This window comes from Hemicordylus capensis, chromosome 5, assembly GCF_027244095.1.
Source record: "Hemicordylus capensis ecotype Gifberg chromosome 5, rHemCap1.1.pri, whole genome shotgun sequence".
NCBI classification, from domain to species: Eukaryota; Metazoa; Chordata; class Lepidosauria; order Squamata; family Cordylidae; genus Hemicordylus; species Hemicordylus capensis.
Window position 1 is genome coordinate 41455511 of NC_069661.1, and position 15962 is coordinate 41471472.

The following is a 15962-nucleotide window of genomic DNA, read 5'->3' on the forward strand; positions in this document are numbered from 1 at the left end:
CTATCGGGAGGGAGAAATCAGCAGAGCAGGGAAATCAGTTTGGAGAGGGAAGAGAAAACTGCAATTAAGTGTGAATTAAAAAAGGAAAATCTAGCTCTTAGACCAAGTAAGTATATATGTAGATCATCATATGTCTGATATGCTAATTCTTTTGTATAAGAAGATTCTCCAGTAGGCTAGATCTATAAACATCATAGATTGCCAATTTGTTTGTCATTAATGGCTCTTGTTCCCATTAACTGAAAAATTATGGTTAGGAATAGGACCTTGAGAACATCCCTCAGTTATCTGCACCGGACAGCAATCCATCTTATAATTAACTCTTTTGTATTCTATAGATTCCTTTCAGAAATTATGGCAGGCACTGTTTTCACACACACACACACACACACACACACACACACACACACACACACACACACACCAACACCATTTTGCTTGAATCATACTATCTTTTAAAGTTCTTTAATTTATCATTAGTTGCTTTTACCACAAGGGTACCTGGAGAGCTGCAGATTCCCCACTTCATTGGTAATTACATCACATAGCTTTTGATCATTTCACTATCTCTCTCCAGAAGAAACAATAGATGGGAATTTGTTTCATCTAGAAGTACTTGCAAGCTTTTAAAGAGGGAGAAATAGCTCTTACCATTGGTTTCACAATTACCTTTAAACACAATAAGCAGGAAATTCCAAAACCAACTATCTGATTCCAATCTTATAGACCCCTTCCAGAATGAGAGGAGTGCTCAGAAGCCTAATGGATCTTACACAACAGTGTGCTTTCAGGGGGTGCGGGAAGGGGGAAATATGTGAGGGCTCTCATTTTGCTCCTACAGGTCTTGAAGCCAGAGATGTAGCTATAATTGAGCAGATGGGTTCAAAGAACCCAGATCCCCCAGCTCCAGTCCTCCCTATTTTCTTCATTATCTCCCTCACTCCGAGGGGCCGCTGGGGAGAGGGGCGAACACGGGCCCCATCTCTCATAGCTACGCCCCTGCTTGAAGCTTGCATGCTTCGTTAGTCAGGATGCCAGCCATAGAGCTAATTGACCTTAGATGAGAATGTTAATCTGTAAATAATATTTTGTTGCTGTGGGAAATCAAGATTTCCCATGAAGGAACTGCTGCTGTTGTGGGAAATGGTGTTTCCCAGTACCGCCAACTTATGTTGCTGGGAAAATATAGATGTGGCTATTGTACTTTAGACTGTGTTTCTGGCAAGCAGGCATAGGGTTGCCAGGTCCAGATGGCAAAAAAGAAAAAAGAAAAAGAAAAGTCAATGTCCATCACCAAAAAAGTCTCCATTTTGCATAAAATGCAACATAATACCAGCATCAGCCATTTAAGGGATCTTGTGTTGGGGTTGGATAAGGCCAGTTGTTCTCCCCATGATAAATATAAAAGATTCATCATTTCAAAGTTGCCTTTTTACTCATTAGGCAGGGCTAACTGCTAACTGAGTAAAGTTAGGTAACTGCTAACTTCTCATCATCACTACCACTGCCACCACATGAAGGAAGCAAGCTGCACCTGCCAGGCCCAACTATCTGTGCTCTGACATATTGTATTTTTAAAATCAGAGGCTGTGCTCTTCCTCTCTTCAAAGTACTAGGAGGTTACCCCTTACAGCAAAACTGCCTTATCATGGAATGATATGAGGATAAGGTATTGGACCACTGTCACTGGATCTAAGTTAGCACTAGTCACTAGTTTTCCCTGCTCTTTGAAAAGGTCATATGTAAGCCCCTTCAATTCTGCTGCTTCTTGGCTTATTTTGATATTAGACAAAGAGAACATCATATTATATGTTAGGATTTTGTTACTCCTTTTCTATTAAAAAATACCACTGTATATTTTACATTAATTTTTCAGGATTCAGTTACATTCTGTGTTTTTTCTATGATGGAAGCCCTGCATGGGATACATTCTTTTCTAACTAAAGTCAATAAAAAAATCTTCCCTGCTTTAAAAAGAAGTGAGACCAAGAAACCACAAAAGGCTTTCATGCTATGTAATATTAAAGAATGTGATTACTTCCCCCCTCCTGTTCCTCCTCTTAATATAATTTAATAATCATTGAAGATATGTGGATGATGGATTCCTTCTGTCTCAGATCCTGAAGTTTTCTTTTGTATACATGTTCTACACTATTGGCAGTATAATTTCAAAATTATAATTATTGATTTAATTCCATGTTGAGACATATTGATGTTTCTGAAAGGGTAGTTTAATGGCTTCATAGGCATTGCTACCAAAATGAATGCCTTAATTCTTCCATAAGTGAAGCTATATTTTGGACTGATGTCAAGAAGGAAGGCAAGAAAGAAAGGGCCTTAATGTGAAGCATGAAGAAGCCATTTGAGACACCAGAGAGATCTTCATGGAGGCACCATTTCCCTGATACCAGTCTCTATCTCTGTGTGTCTGTTAAACATGGGTTGGTTAAGTCATTTTGATATTTCATTTCACATTTTAAAAAAAACACACGGTCTAAAGCAGGGATTCTCAAACTTGGGTCCTCAGGTGTTATTGGACTTCAACTCCCATAATCCCCAGCCTCAGTGGCCTTTGGTTGGGGATTATGGGAGTTGAAGTCCAATAACACCTGAGGACCCAAGTTTGAGAATCCCTGGTCTAAAGCAAGCAGTAGATATTTTATGTAGGAAAAGGGGCAGGGGTATGCAAATGAGAGTGACTCGTTTGGGCTTCTATTGGAGAAAATAGAACATTTAGAATAGAATATTTGGGGGGGAAACAGGCTGAAATCACCAAGATTGTGGGAGGAGGTGAAATCTGCTCTCTTGAATACTTGAGATACTAGGGGAAGGGGGCAAATCTATCTGCCATTGCAACCATGTCCCTTAGCACCGTGGTTCCCGACCTGTGGTTCTCCAGATGTTGCTGAACTACAACTCCCAGCATCAATAAATCGTAGCTGGAAATGATGGGAGTTGACGTTTGGGAACATCTGGAGGACAACAGGTTGGGAACCCCTGCCTCATTACACACCTGTACTTTCTTCCATATATCTGCATAGCTGCCATGCACCACTCTGAAGGAGTAAAGAGCACTGCAGGACACCCTTGTGGTAAAGGAAAAAGTTGCCCTCTGCTTGACTCTTAGTGGCTCAGACTACATTGAAAGGGACCCTATAGGCTTATACAGAAGCATATGGGTTTCTACACTACACAGATCCTCTCTTGACCTCTCTTTCTTGTTAGAAAAGTGGGTATCTAAGTAGCCCTTCGATAAAATGCAGTATAGAAAAGGCTCTTCTCTCATTTTCGGTTTTTGTGAAAGCTGTATTCTATCCTGCATTTCCCCCCTGAAGGCATTGGCCCACATGTTCCTCAGCTGTAGAAGAGTGGAAGAAGTGCTGTGCTCTCGCAGGGAGGCAAAGGCTTGGTCTGCAGCAGAGCATGGAGAGAAGGAGATGAGGAATTTTTGCTTCTCGCCCAGGAGAATTTTGGCTAGGAGATATTTGCTTCTCTCCCAAGGCTGGCCCAAGGCTCAGGGGCACCCCCTTCTCATCCAGGTGCCCCCACTGCCCCCATTGCTCACCCACTCTCCTGGCCACAGGCTCTGTTGCAGTTGGAAGTAATTGCAGCAGAGAGGAGAGTAGGCAGATGATGGGGAGCATGCACCTGCCATCCTCACCAGTACTGCCTCCACCCACCTCTTGGCAGGGATTGGTGGTGAGGAGGGCAAGCAGGTGGGTGGGTGATGGGAAACACCTGCCCACTCACCTGCTCTCCTCATCACCACAAATGCATGGAGGGGGTGGAGACCATAGATAGGGGGCAAAGGGCAGCCACATCTCACATGACCCAGGTTATTGCTGCCCCTGCCCACTTTGCATCCTAAGCAGGTCTTTAGCTCACTTCACAGGAAGGCAGGCCCTATTCTCTCCCCTTCTCCAAAAGTCCTTTTTGCAGAAATATGCCATTGAGGGTCACACAGCTTGTATTAACAGGTGGGTCAACTCTAGCATTCACTGTAACAGGGACTGCCAAATGTAGTTGATTGCAGCCATTGGACCGCAGCTAGAGGCCATTGCAGCTAGATATTATGGTAGTTGTAGTCAACAACATCTGGGAATCCCTGTTACAAGGAACACTGGTCAACTCTAAATACAAAAGTCTTTCATAGCTCCAAGGATCTTCTTCATAATTCATCCTATGAATTGTCAGGGAATTGTTCTCTCTAGCTCAGTATTGCCTGCAGTGAATCAGCTCCTCCAAGATTCCAGATGTGTCTTTACCAGCCCTAAGTGAAGCTGCCAAGGATTGAACTTGGGACCTTCTGCATGAAAAAAAAGATGCTCTACAATTGGATTACCACTGCTACATAGTACCCCATATTAGGGAGACAGTGAAGACCATCCTATTGTAGAAGCCCATCCTCACATCTGCCCTTTCCATAGGCACATGTCTCTGGCCATAGGTACTGCATAGGCACATGCCTCTGACCTTGTGACTTTCCTATACACAATTTGCTAAAACCAGATTGGAAAGTAATTCTGCCACCCTTACTTAGAAGCAATTTTACACTGGCATCAATGAGATCAGGAAAGCATGTCTAGCATCTGGGCACAAACATGGTAGAAAGGGAAACCTTTTAAAAATAAAGGCTGAGCAAAGGTTAAAGAGAAAGCGGCTGTCATTCAGCTTCTGCTAATATTGTAGCATTAAGGGGGGGGCTCTAGAAGGGAGCATAGCATCACTCATTGACATGTTCAGCAGTTGCATGTGTCAGTCAAAAGAGCTTTGTGTGTAAAGAAGGAGAGAGCAGCAGATTGCTTATCTTACTGTAGTGCAGTGTTCGACAAGTGGGTAAAGCAGCATGGCAGTGCTTCAGATGTGTCCTTTGAAGAGCCAACAGTTGAAAGCTCACGCAAGAGAACAAACGGTCTAAACAGTCAAAGCCTAGTTTGGCTCATGAGTTGCCTAAAGGCACAGAGATTCTAATAAACAGAAATCAAAAGCAGCATTTGGCAAACCAATCCTCACATCAGACAGCAGCATTCCTTAACCCAAGTCATGGCGTGCAAATACCAATCTGGGGATTTTCTTTCTCCTTGATGGTTCAGAATGAGGCCTCTCTACAATGTGAACACTTGGTTTAAGAGCTTGAGTGACTCTCTCTATTTTTTTTTCACTCCCTAAGTTATTCAAACATTTTGAAGGGCTTATAAAGTGCCTTAATTAGACATACAGTAGTTCCAAAGGGAGACTTTAACATATCCATGGAGGAGGAGCTTTCAATATCCCAAGCAACTTAGGAATAAAAGGTGAAACTACAAAAGATATTTTTCAAAGGTGAAACTACAAAAGCATTTATCTGTTCTTTTTTCTTTCTTTGCAATCCAGATAGCAAGCTTCCATTGCAGTTTATTGATCATTTCCCTCCACATCGGAGCTTACAAGGTTGGCTTTATTAGGTAATCTAATTGGAAGCCAAAAAAATCCTCAGTTGTATTAAAACAAAACAAAACAAAAAACACCAATCCTACTGCTCAATTATTTCAAATCGGTTAAGATAGCATTGCTCTGAAAATTTATTCTGTCTTGCAGGGTATTTTGTTTCATCTTTTATGTTAGGAATCCCAACATCATTTGTTTTCTGTCTGTTTTGGTCCTATAGGGGAAAGCATCTCATTTATGAGCTCCTTCTTTTTGCTAATGTTCCAGCCAGCGTGGGAAATCTTAATGTTGCACTAAGCTTCCTTAAAAGAGCCTCTGTTCTTTTAGGCACCTTTCTGTTCTGTAAATTACCATCATTCTGAGATAATGTACTGCATAAACTCCCTCCTCTCTCTCTGCCTCTCCTTCTCCCTCCCTCCCTCCCCTCCCTCTCACACATGCACACACTGAAACAAATATTCATTGATGTGGCTAGCAAGGCAAGAACACTGCACATATTATTAAAAAAAGGCCCAAAGTGTACTGTGAGTCACCTAACATTGTGAACCGGGCAAGGGGAAATGGGGGAAAAAATGGATTTGTAAATTTCTTGAACAGAAAAGCTCTCCTAGTTGGCCTGACATATATAAACAATATCTGCGAACTCAGTATGAGCATCCCAAAGTTTTGCCCTAATGTGTGCTTTCATGGAGGGCCATCAATCACCATATCCGTGCTTTACTTCCAACAAATGCTGCCAAATTCCACCCAGCACAAGAACAAAGCCCAAGAATTCTTGCATGACGTGATCATGACAGCCTCCCATTCATATCACCCTGAATGTTTGAAACTTTTGAATGCCCACATTCTTTTGGGAGCTCTAGTATAAGCCACTTTTTCCAAGGGCTGACTTAATTTTTCCCCTGGGCAATAATGGGCACAATGACCTAAATCAACTTAAGTTGCGATTCAGGGGGAGGGAGGAATTTCTCTGCATTCACTACATTTAAAAGAATGAAAGCACCATTAAAAAAACCACAACAACTCTCCATGCATAAATGTGCATGAACATTGAAAGATGCTGCTGTTGAAATGATCTTCAGACAATATATTTACTGGATCAAGGAAGATCATGATGCTTGTTCAAAGAAGAATGTTATCTTGTAATATATGAATCAATTCCAGTGTTAAAAATATCTAAAGTTTGGCAAACTAGTCTGTTATTTGTGGGTACTTGTATTATCACATAGATTTATTTTTTTTATAAAAGAGTTATTGACCTACTTTCAACACATGATGCCCACCAGAATATGCCCCCAAATAATAAAATACAGAGAGAGAGAGATATTTTCATCTCTCGAGTTTAGATTTCCCAACTCCCTATGAAAAAAATATGAATTTTAAATATGAGCAAAACTTAGTAGAAGTATGAAATTGTGAAGATTTAAAAAAGAATGAGTAGCCATCTGGCATTACATAATAATAAGATCAATACATTTGATTGGCATTCATTTGGTCACCTTGGTCCAGGCATATATATGGCTTCCATCTTTAGCAGCTACTCCATTCACTTCACTGAAGGACCAGTTGTGTGTACTCCCTTTTGCACATGTGGAATTGCCTCCTCCTCGAAAGTTAAAGGACAGCTTACACAGCAGCATAAGACCAGCTGTAGCCTTTCATGCTATTTATGCAAATCATGTGAATTATTCCATAACAATTAGTAGTTATTATGGACATGCATACAATGACTTATACTGTAGGCATTGACCATGATCACTTCTCTCTTTTCTCTCAAATCATTCCTCAAAATCCTATATTTCCATGTGATTATTTGCCTTATTCTCACATTCTTGAGTTGTCTAAGAAGGTTTCCTGAGGAAACCTCAGAGGTGAATTGTGGTTGCTATGAAAAGCCTACCCCAAATGAGAAGTAAACTTTTAAACATTCCAAATTATTTTCCTGGATTCTCTACTTCTATTCCTACCAACCCTCACCATTCCCAAAGTCTCCCCTGCCACTTCTTCCCCAAAACACGCCCCTGCTTCCCTTTATATACCTATAGCGGAAGGTCATGGCAGGGGCAGGACTGGTAGAGTAAAAGGAGAGGAGAAGATGTATGTCTCTCTCTTTCCATCACCCTGATATGTTAGGTGTGAGTGCTCTGTTGTGGAAAGCCTGAGGAAACATGGGATAAATAGTCCTATTCAGGGCTACTGCAAATGCCATTATGTAGAGCTAATAGAGATGGGTGAGCTCTCCCAAGCTTCGCTTGAATTAACTCAAAAAGTCATTTACATTATTTCCAATTTGGGGGAGAATTTGACAATCTGTGTTCACTAAATATAATAGCATATGCCAGTATTATTTCCTCTCTACCCTTCCCTCTCCATTCTCTCTCCTTGGAAGCAGGGACTGCTATTGCCTATGTAGCCTATGTTACTACTACTACTACTAATACTACAGTGATGACGATGGTGACTAATGAGCAATTTTATTGTTATTGATTTCAGAAAACAAATGTGACTGTAAAATCCCCATGTTTATGAATGACAATATGCATTGCTATTGCAATATGAGAGCTTAGAAAGAAATATCTTTGAAAGGAACAGATTAAAAATAAGAGAAAAATTGGCTTGTTTTCTAAGCAGGCTGTTAAAAATAAGAGCAACTTCACAAACAAAGCAATGTGACAAAAAGTGAAACAACACAGACGAGGAATTTCTTGCTGATCTAGAATATATCTGTTGCTCCCATAGAGGGCAATATTGCATAAAATATTGGCTTCTGCAAATGAGCTAGGCATCTGCCAATTCGTCTTTTAATATACTTTAAAGAAAATTGCTGTGACAATAAATTTGATGCTGCATTTCCCCTCAGTGAAGCTATGACTAAAACATACAATAATGCACACAAAGCCACATAACAGAGCCTCATTAAAGGTGAAGGAAATTAATTTTTTAGACTACCCACTAGTAGAGGACAGAAGATAAACAACCAAGTTAACATATCATTTTTCACTGAATAAATGAAATAATAGTAAATACAGTGATTGTTTGCTCAACAATTAACAAAAAATAATTACAGAAATAATTGCTCTAATTAATAAGAAAGTACACAAAATATTGTGTTGTGAAACAATTGTAATGAAAAGTTCTATCTATCTGTCTATCATATATTTAATGGAAAGTCTATTTGGCGCCAAAGCTAATAGGCCTGTTTTGGCCCCAAAGCAATAGCCTTGCTTTGACCCAAAGAAAGGGACCATGGGTTTAACCAGACTGGGCCAAATTGCTTCAGGGCTGAATAGGTCTCCAAAGCTTCACACAGCTCACCCAACCACTGTACTTACTGTGTTAGCCTCTGTAATATTTATTTATTTATTTATTTATTTATTTATTTATTTATTTATTTATTTCTCCAAAACTGAGGGAGCAGCAGCTTGTAAGGGCAGCTTCTATTTTATAAGAATATAAAACAGGCTTTTTTCCTTAGCTTTCCTGGGAATGGCACTGGTGCTCCTGGGAATTGGAGTTTCCCCCCAGGAACTAAGGCAGTGGCTATAGTTCCCAGGATGATTCAGTTCTAGATGATCCCTCAATTTAAAACTAAATTGAATAGTCCCTCTCCCGAGTCCACTCTGTTGCCAGATTTGGCTTTTTAAAAGCCAAATTTTGGGTTATGGTCCATTTGACTCACGAGTATACCCCTTAGGTTCTGGCCAGCCTCGGAGGAGCTGAATCAAATTGAGGCCACCTTTGAAGCACCAAAGTGGCCTCTGAACAAAGCATGGGTTATTTCAGATAGCCCTACCATACATTTATCAAAGTGCAAGAAAAAATTATATCTGGTTTTAGATATACAGGAGACCCTCATTACTCACAGCACCGCTATTCATAGTTCCACGTATTTGCGGGTGTCTAATTGACACCTGTTTTCATTATCCGTGAATACTAAAGGGTTAAAACCCACATATCTATGGTTCCTAGAGCGCCGGAAGTGACTGCAGTCTCTTCCAGCTGCCATTATGTCACCAAGAACCATTTTGTGGCTCATTTCTTTTAAAAGCAAGCATTTTCCCCATTATTTTTCATCATTTGGGGGGTGAATTTTGTGGCTTGGGGGGCATTGCTGGGCACAAGGAGGGAACAAAGAGGATAGTAAAGTAGGGTTTTTTGTGGGGTTTTGTGTGGGATTTTTTGGCCTTTTAAAAACTTTTTCCCCCACCCAGGAACCTAACCCCTTGTTTTATACAGGCCTCATTACTCACGGTTATTTTATGCATGGTAGTAGGCAAAGAACAGAACTTGTGTAACGAAGTTCTCCTATATATCTATACCTTTTCATAGAGATACTTATATACTATCTTACTATTAAGACAATCAGGAAACACACATCTATATGATTCTATATGCATCATGTGTGTATCATCCATTTCCTCCAAGTATTTTAGACTGGTATACTTTGAGATGCTTGGAGGAAGACATTACTTTATACTCTCAACACCCCTGTGAGATAGGTTAGGCAGCTTTCCTACACTTGTTTCAACCTTCTCTCCCTCACAAGTCTCTATGCTTCCATTTGTTTTTCTTACTCCCACTACTCACCACATGTAGTTTACTTCTTTGTGGTTCTATGCCACAGGGCTGCAGTGTATGTGAATACCACTACCATGTGGGCAGGGCCAACCACAAAGGTCTTTGCCTTTCAGTAAAGGAGCTAATCATGTGGGAAAGACCAATGCAACTATCCCTGTCCACGTGGTTGTGGCATTCACACACCCACACTGCAGCTGCTTCTCTATGGATAAATTCATAGAGAAGTGGCTCACACATGGCTCAGTGAGCATATGGAAAGGGGAGAGGGGCTATAGCAATGGGCCCCTTTACCTATAGCTATGGGCCCCTTAGCTACCGCTTTCAGAAGGCTATAGGAGAGTCCTGTTTGGCCAAAAGTGGGGGAAGTCAAAGGGTTGGACTCATGGATATCATAGAACCCCTATTTCTTTCCTTATATAATTCAGGCAATCATGTGAAGGCATATGGACATGTGCACACAAGGTTAACCTTCCCAGCATTCTTGTAGCAATGAATAATAGCAGCAGATTACTATAGTACAAATGGCTTCAGTGACAGTACAACATGCAAAGACTGCAATTTTCCAAGTGAACAAAAATTATCCTGCTAACTTTTTAAGTGGTGATTCTCTTTATTTAGCAGGGAGAGAGCAACTGGCCCAATCCATCCCTAGCACTGCACCCCTCTAGTGGCTGTTGCTGATGTCCACCTCGTGTTTATTTTTAGACTGTGAGCCTTCTTCTTCATTTTCTATGTCAACCACTTTGAGAATTTTTGTTGAAAAGTGGTGTGCAAATAATCATAGTAAGTAAGTAAACCTGCATTGCTCCCCCCTCAACCAAGATAACATCAGTTATGCTTATAATCCCATTGAAATTATATAGCACGTTAATTGCAATAAATCCCATCCATTTAATGAGATTTGAAGTGCAACTGACTTTCAGGCTCCTTTCACCTTCCCTCCCCCCCAGATGGCCAAGCAGGTCCTCTTTGGCAAACTTTCTGCATTCCCACAAGGGCAGCCCTGCTCCATACAGCTCTGTGAAGCATGAAAAAGGGTGGAGGTATCCAGGGCTGGAACTTGTTCTGGCCTCCAGGTATCCCTCAGTGCAATGTGTGGCATGCACATTCCATTGGGGATTCCTCCATCATGCGGGCAGCCTGAGGAGCCACACAATACCCGGTAGCTGGGTAAAGGGTGCAAGATCAACCTTGACCTGGGTTTGTTAAAGGAGTTAGGCGGACAGGGAGTGGAGGGATCTGAGAGAATCTCGACGCTTATCACAACCAGCCTAAACCTGCCTTGGGCAGCCCAAAGTGAGGTGACATGGGCGGGGAGGTGAGGTGGCTGTGGTCTATAAGGATAACATCTCCCTTACCAGGGTCCTTGTCAGGGTATCGGACCATATTGAATGTGTATACTTGAGTTTGATGACCAGGGATAGATTGTGACTTCTGTTGGTGTACCGATCGCCCCGCTGCCCAGCGGAATCCCTCACTGAGCTCACGGACTTGGTCGTGGAACTCGCGTTGGAGTCTCCCAGACTCTTGGTGCTGGGGGACTTCAATGTTCATTTCAGGACCAATCTGTCCGGGGTAGCTGGGGAGTTCATAGCGGCTATGACAACTATGGATCTATCCCAAATAGTCTCTGGACTGACGCATATTGCAGGTCACATGCTTGATTTGGTATTTTACTCTGATCAGGGTGGTGTTCCGTGGGTGGGGACTCCTGTGATTTCCCCATTGTCATGGAAGGATCACCATCTGGTTAAGGTTGGACTTACGACACTTCCCACCTCCACAGGGGCGAGGGGCACATTAGAATGGTCCACCCAAAGAGGTTATTGGATCCACTAAGATTCCAAGAAGCCTTGGAAGGATTTAATGTTGGCTTTGCTGGTGATCCTGTTGATGCCCTGGTTGAGAATTGGAACAACTTGCTCACCAGGGCAGTAGACATGATTGCTCCCAAGCATCCCCTCCGACCTGCTCCAAATTTGGCCCCTTAGTATACAGAAGATCTACAGGGGCTGAAACGGCAAGGTAGGCAACTGGAGCGCAAGTGGAGAAAGACTCGACTCAAATCTGACAGATTGTGACATAGAGCACATTTAAAGATCTGTGCTCAGGCAATACATGCGGCAAAGAGGCAGTTCTTTTCTGCCAGTATTGCCTCTGCGAATTCACATCCGGCGGAGTTGTTCAGAGTTGTGAGGGGATTAGTATCTGCCTCCCCTCCCTTGAACCAGAATTTGAAGTCATCAGTTACTCGCTGTGATGTGTTTAAAAAGTTTTTCGCAGATAGAATCTCTCAGATTTGGGCCAACCTAGATGGAGACTCCACAATTAATTTGATGTGTCAGCTGGAAGTGCCCAACAACTCCTCTTATGTGATTCGACTGGATTGGTTTCAGTTTGTGACTCCTGAGGATGTGGACAAGCTGCTTGGAGCAGTGAGGCCTACCACTTGTTCTCTTGACCCTTGTCCAACATGGCTTTTTCAATCTAGCAGGGAGGTTGTTGTAAACAGCCTGGTGGAAATCATAAATGCTTCTCTGAGGGAGTGCAGGATGCCTCCTTGTCTTAAGGAGGCAGTTATTAGACCTCTTCTAAAGAAGCCTGCATTAGATCCCTCAGAGTTGAGCAATTATAGGCCTGTTTCCAACCTCCCATGGCTGGGCAAGGTAACTGAGAGGGTGGTGGCCTCTCAGCTCCAGGCGGTCTTGGAGGAAACTGATTATCTAGACCCATTTCAAACTGGTTTTCGGGCGGATTATGGGGTGGAGACTGCTTTGGTCGGCCTCATGGATGATCTCCAATTGGCAATTGAAAGAGGAGGTGTGACTCTGTTGGTCCTTTTGGATCTCTTGATTTTGATCTGCCTGTTCTAGATGGGGTCACACTTCCCCAAAAGGAACAGGTTCGCAGTCTGGGAGTACTTCTGGATTCATACCTTTCCCTGGTTTCTCAGATTGAGGTGGTAGCCAGGGGTGCTTTCTATCAGCTTCAGCTGATATGCCAGCTGTGCCTGTTTTTCGAGATCAATGACCTCAAAACAGTGGTACATCTGTTGGTGACCTCCAGACTTGACTTTTGTAATGTGCTCTACATGGGGCTGCCACGTAGAGGGGCGCTCTACGTGGGGCTGAAGTCTGGAAACTTCAGTTGGTTCAGAATGCAGCAACCAGGTTGGTCTCTGGGTCATCTCGGAGACACCATGTTACTCCTTTACTGATGGAGCTACACTGGCTGCCAAAAGGTTCCCAGACAAAATACAAAGTGCTAGTTATAACTTACAAAGCCCTAAACAGCTTAGGCCCTGGGTATCTAAAAGAGCGTCTTCTTTATTATGAGCCCCACCGCTCATTGCGGTCATCTGAGGAGGTCTGTCTCCATTTCCCACCAACTTGTTTGGTGGCTACACAGCCCCGAGATTGTGGAATGCGCTCCCTGCTGAGATATGATCCTCCCCATCTCTGGTATTTTTAAAAAAGCTCCTGAAAGCCCATCTTTTCACCCAAGCTTTCTCAGCTTCCTAAATTTTGGGGGTTATAATATCTGGTTTAATTTAAAATTTAAAACCCAATTTTGGGATTTTAATCACTGTAATTGTTTAATTGTTGTTTTAAAATGCTTTTAAATTATTAATTGTTATATTGTTTTTTATTTGTTTTAGCTCTTTACTGTTTTAGTGGTTTGTTTTAATTGTAAACCTCCCTGAGCCATTTTGGTAGGGCGGTATAAAAATAATAATAATAAAAATAAAATAAAATAAAATAAAATAAAATAAAATAATCTGGTGCGGTTGAGAGAACAGCTTCACTGCATGCAGGTTCGGAATTCTGAAACGAAGATAGACTGACCAATGCAGGGTAGTGTCTTTCCTGAAGCAAGAATTGACATGTGCAGTTCTAGTCAGTTAGCACACTGAACTAATAAGTAACCAAAAAGAACCAAGAAAAGTGGTGAGGGAAGGTGGGGGAAGGGGGGGCTGAAAGAAAGGAAGAGTGAAAACAAATTAATGAGTGCCCTATAACATTGTATGGTAAATTATCTTGCTGGCTTTAAACCAAAATAGGTCTTCCTTGTCACTGAGTTGGAATTTTATTTATTTACTTATGTATTAAGAACACCTGCAGATTGCAATATGTTTGGGGCAATAGGCAATTGAAATTTGTATATATTTAATGGACTAGGATCCATTAATAGGAGTTTAGGATAATGGTGAGGAAGCCTTCAACCTGAATAAATTAAATAGTACTGTCAGGTTACAAGACAGTTGGCAAGAAAGATTCCCAGAAAACTGCCCTGTTGCTTATAACTATGCCACTTAACAGAGATTCTTAAATTCATGCTTCAAAAATTCAGTCATTTAATAATAATGGTGAAGCAGCTAGATTGACTGGAGTCCTGTCAAAAGCACTCTACGCCTCCTAACAAAAGCAATGGAGTGTGGTAATCAGGAAACATGACAGTTGGTTCGATAGCATCAAAATAAGCCTTCCTTTCATCCATTAGTAGTTGAGTCTGGCTATTTTTTTCGCTCATGGTAAAACAGTTGCTAGTAATAACAGAGGTAATTGCTGGGTAAATGGTCCTTGGCAGAATAAGAAAGATCTGGAAACTTTGTCCAGAATCAAATCTTAACTTACTTAAAATTAATGGAATTCGAGCAGATTCAGAGGCTGATTTATGATCAACGCACAGGTAGGTTTTTCTTCCATTGAAGAATTCTGGTTGTATGTGTTTAAGGATGTTATTGGAAGAACCAACACATGGCAGGGAAAGCATAGTTGTGTGAATTTACCATTGAACTAGATCGAACGTCATTTATTTTATTTTGTTTTACTACATTTATATCCCATTCTTCCTCCAAGGAGTCCAGAGTGGTGTACAGGGTTATGTTTATCCTCACAATAACCCTGTGGGGTAGGTTAGGCTGACAGATAAGTGTCTGGCCCAGAATCACTCCCTGAGCTTCATGGCCAAACAAGCATTTGAACTCAGGTCTCCCTGGTTCTAGTCCAACACTGACTACTACACCACACCGGCTGACATCATGAGTCACCACATCATGGCCTGCATACTCTTGAGATAGAATAAGAAACCTCCCTAAACTTGTGCCCCATGTACATCCTTTTCTTGAAAGCCTTCCAAGACAGTGTGTTTAACTGATCAATTGTTCTGAGGGAATCATCCTAATGTTTGTTATAGTTTCTTGAAAGCCTTCCTAGACAGTCTATTTAACTGACGGATTGTTCTTAGGGAATATTCCTAATGTTTGTTATATTTTGTAATGAAAAGCCATGGCTTGCTGCCCTAGTTTTGATGAATATGAACAGTGGCAATATGTGCCGGATTCCTGAAGGTAGTTTATGGTTGCTACCGAAGGTAGTTTATGGTCTACTGCAGGCTGCCCCATGCTCTCTTGCCTTTGAGACCTCTTGGCATCCTTGTAGGGCTCTTCTGCCCCTTTGTCATTTTTCAACATATTTCTTGAATTAGAGTTCCCAGACTGAGCAAAGCACTAGGGAGGAGAACTGGTCTTCTGGTAGTGGGCATGAATTGTGGGCCAAGCAGGGTCCACCTTGGTTTGTATTCAATTGTACTGTGTGTTTGATTTCACTTGATTCATATTTCCTGTTCTCTGTCCCACAGATTCAGTCTTCAGAGGCTTCAGTCTGTGAGCTTCATATAGCCTGTAAAGATCACAGGAGAATATGATATGTTTTGCCCTTGATATGTTTGGCTGCCACAACACATGGGGATTTGGAGACAAATTTGTTGGTTTCTGCCTCTAATCCAAAAATGGAATCTCCTTATGCCATTGTTCCGAATAACCACGTAGAAGGTTTTTATGACCACTCATGTGTCCTTTCCCACCATTTGGGCACTAATTCACAATTCGTGATTATTGGGCTTTAAAGTGACCAACTTTAAATTGGTCACAGATATAGCAGATACAATCAAAAAAG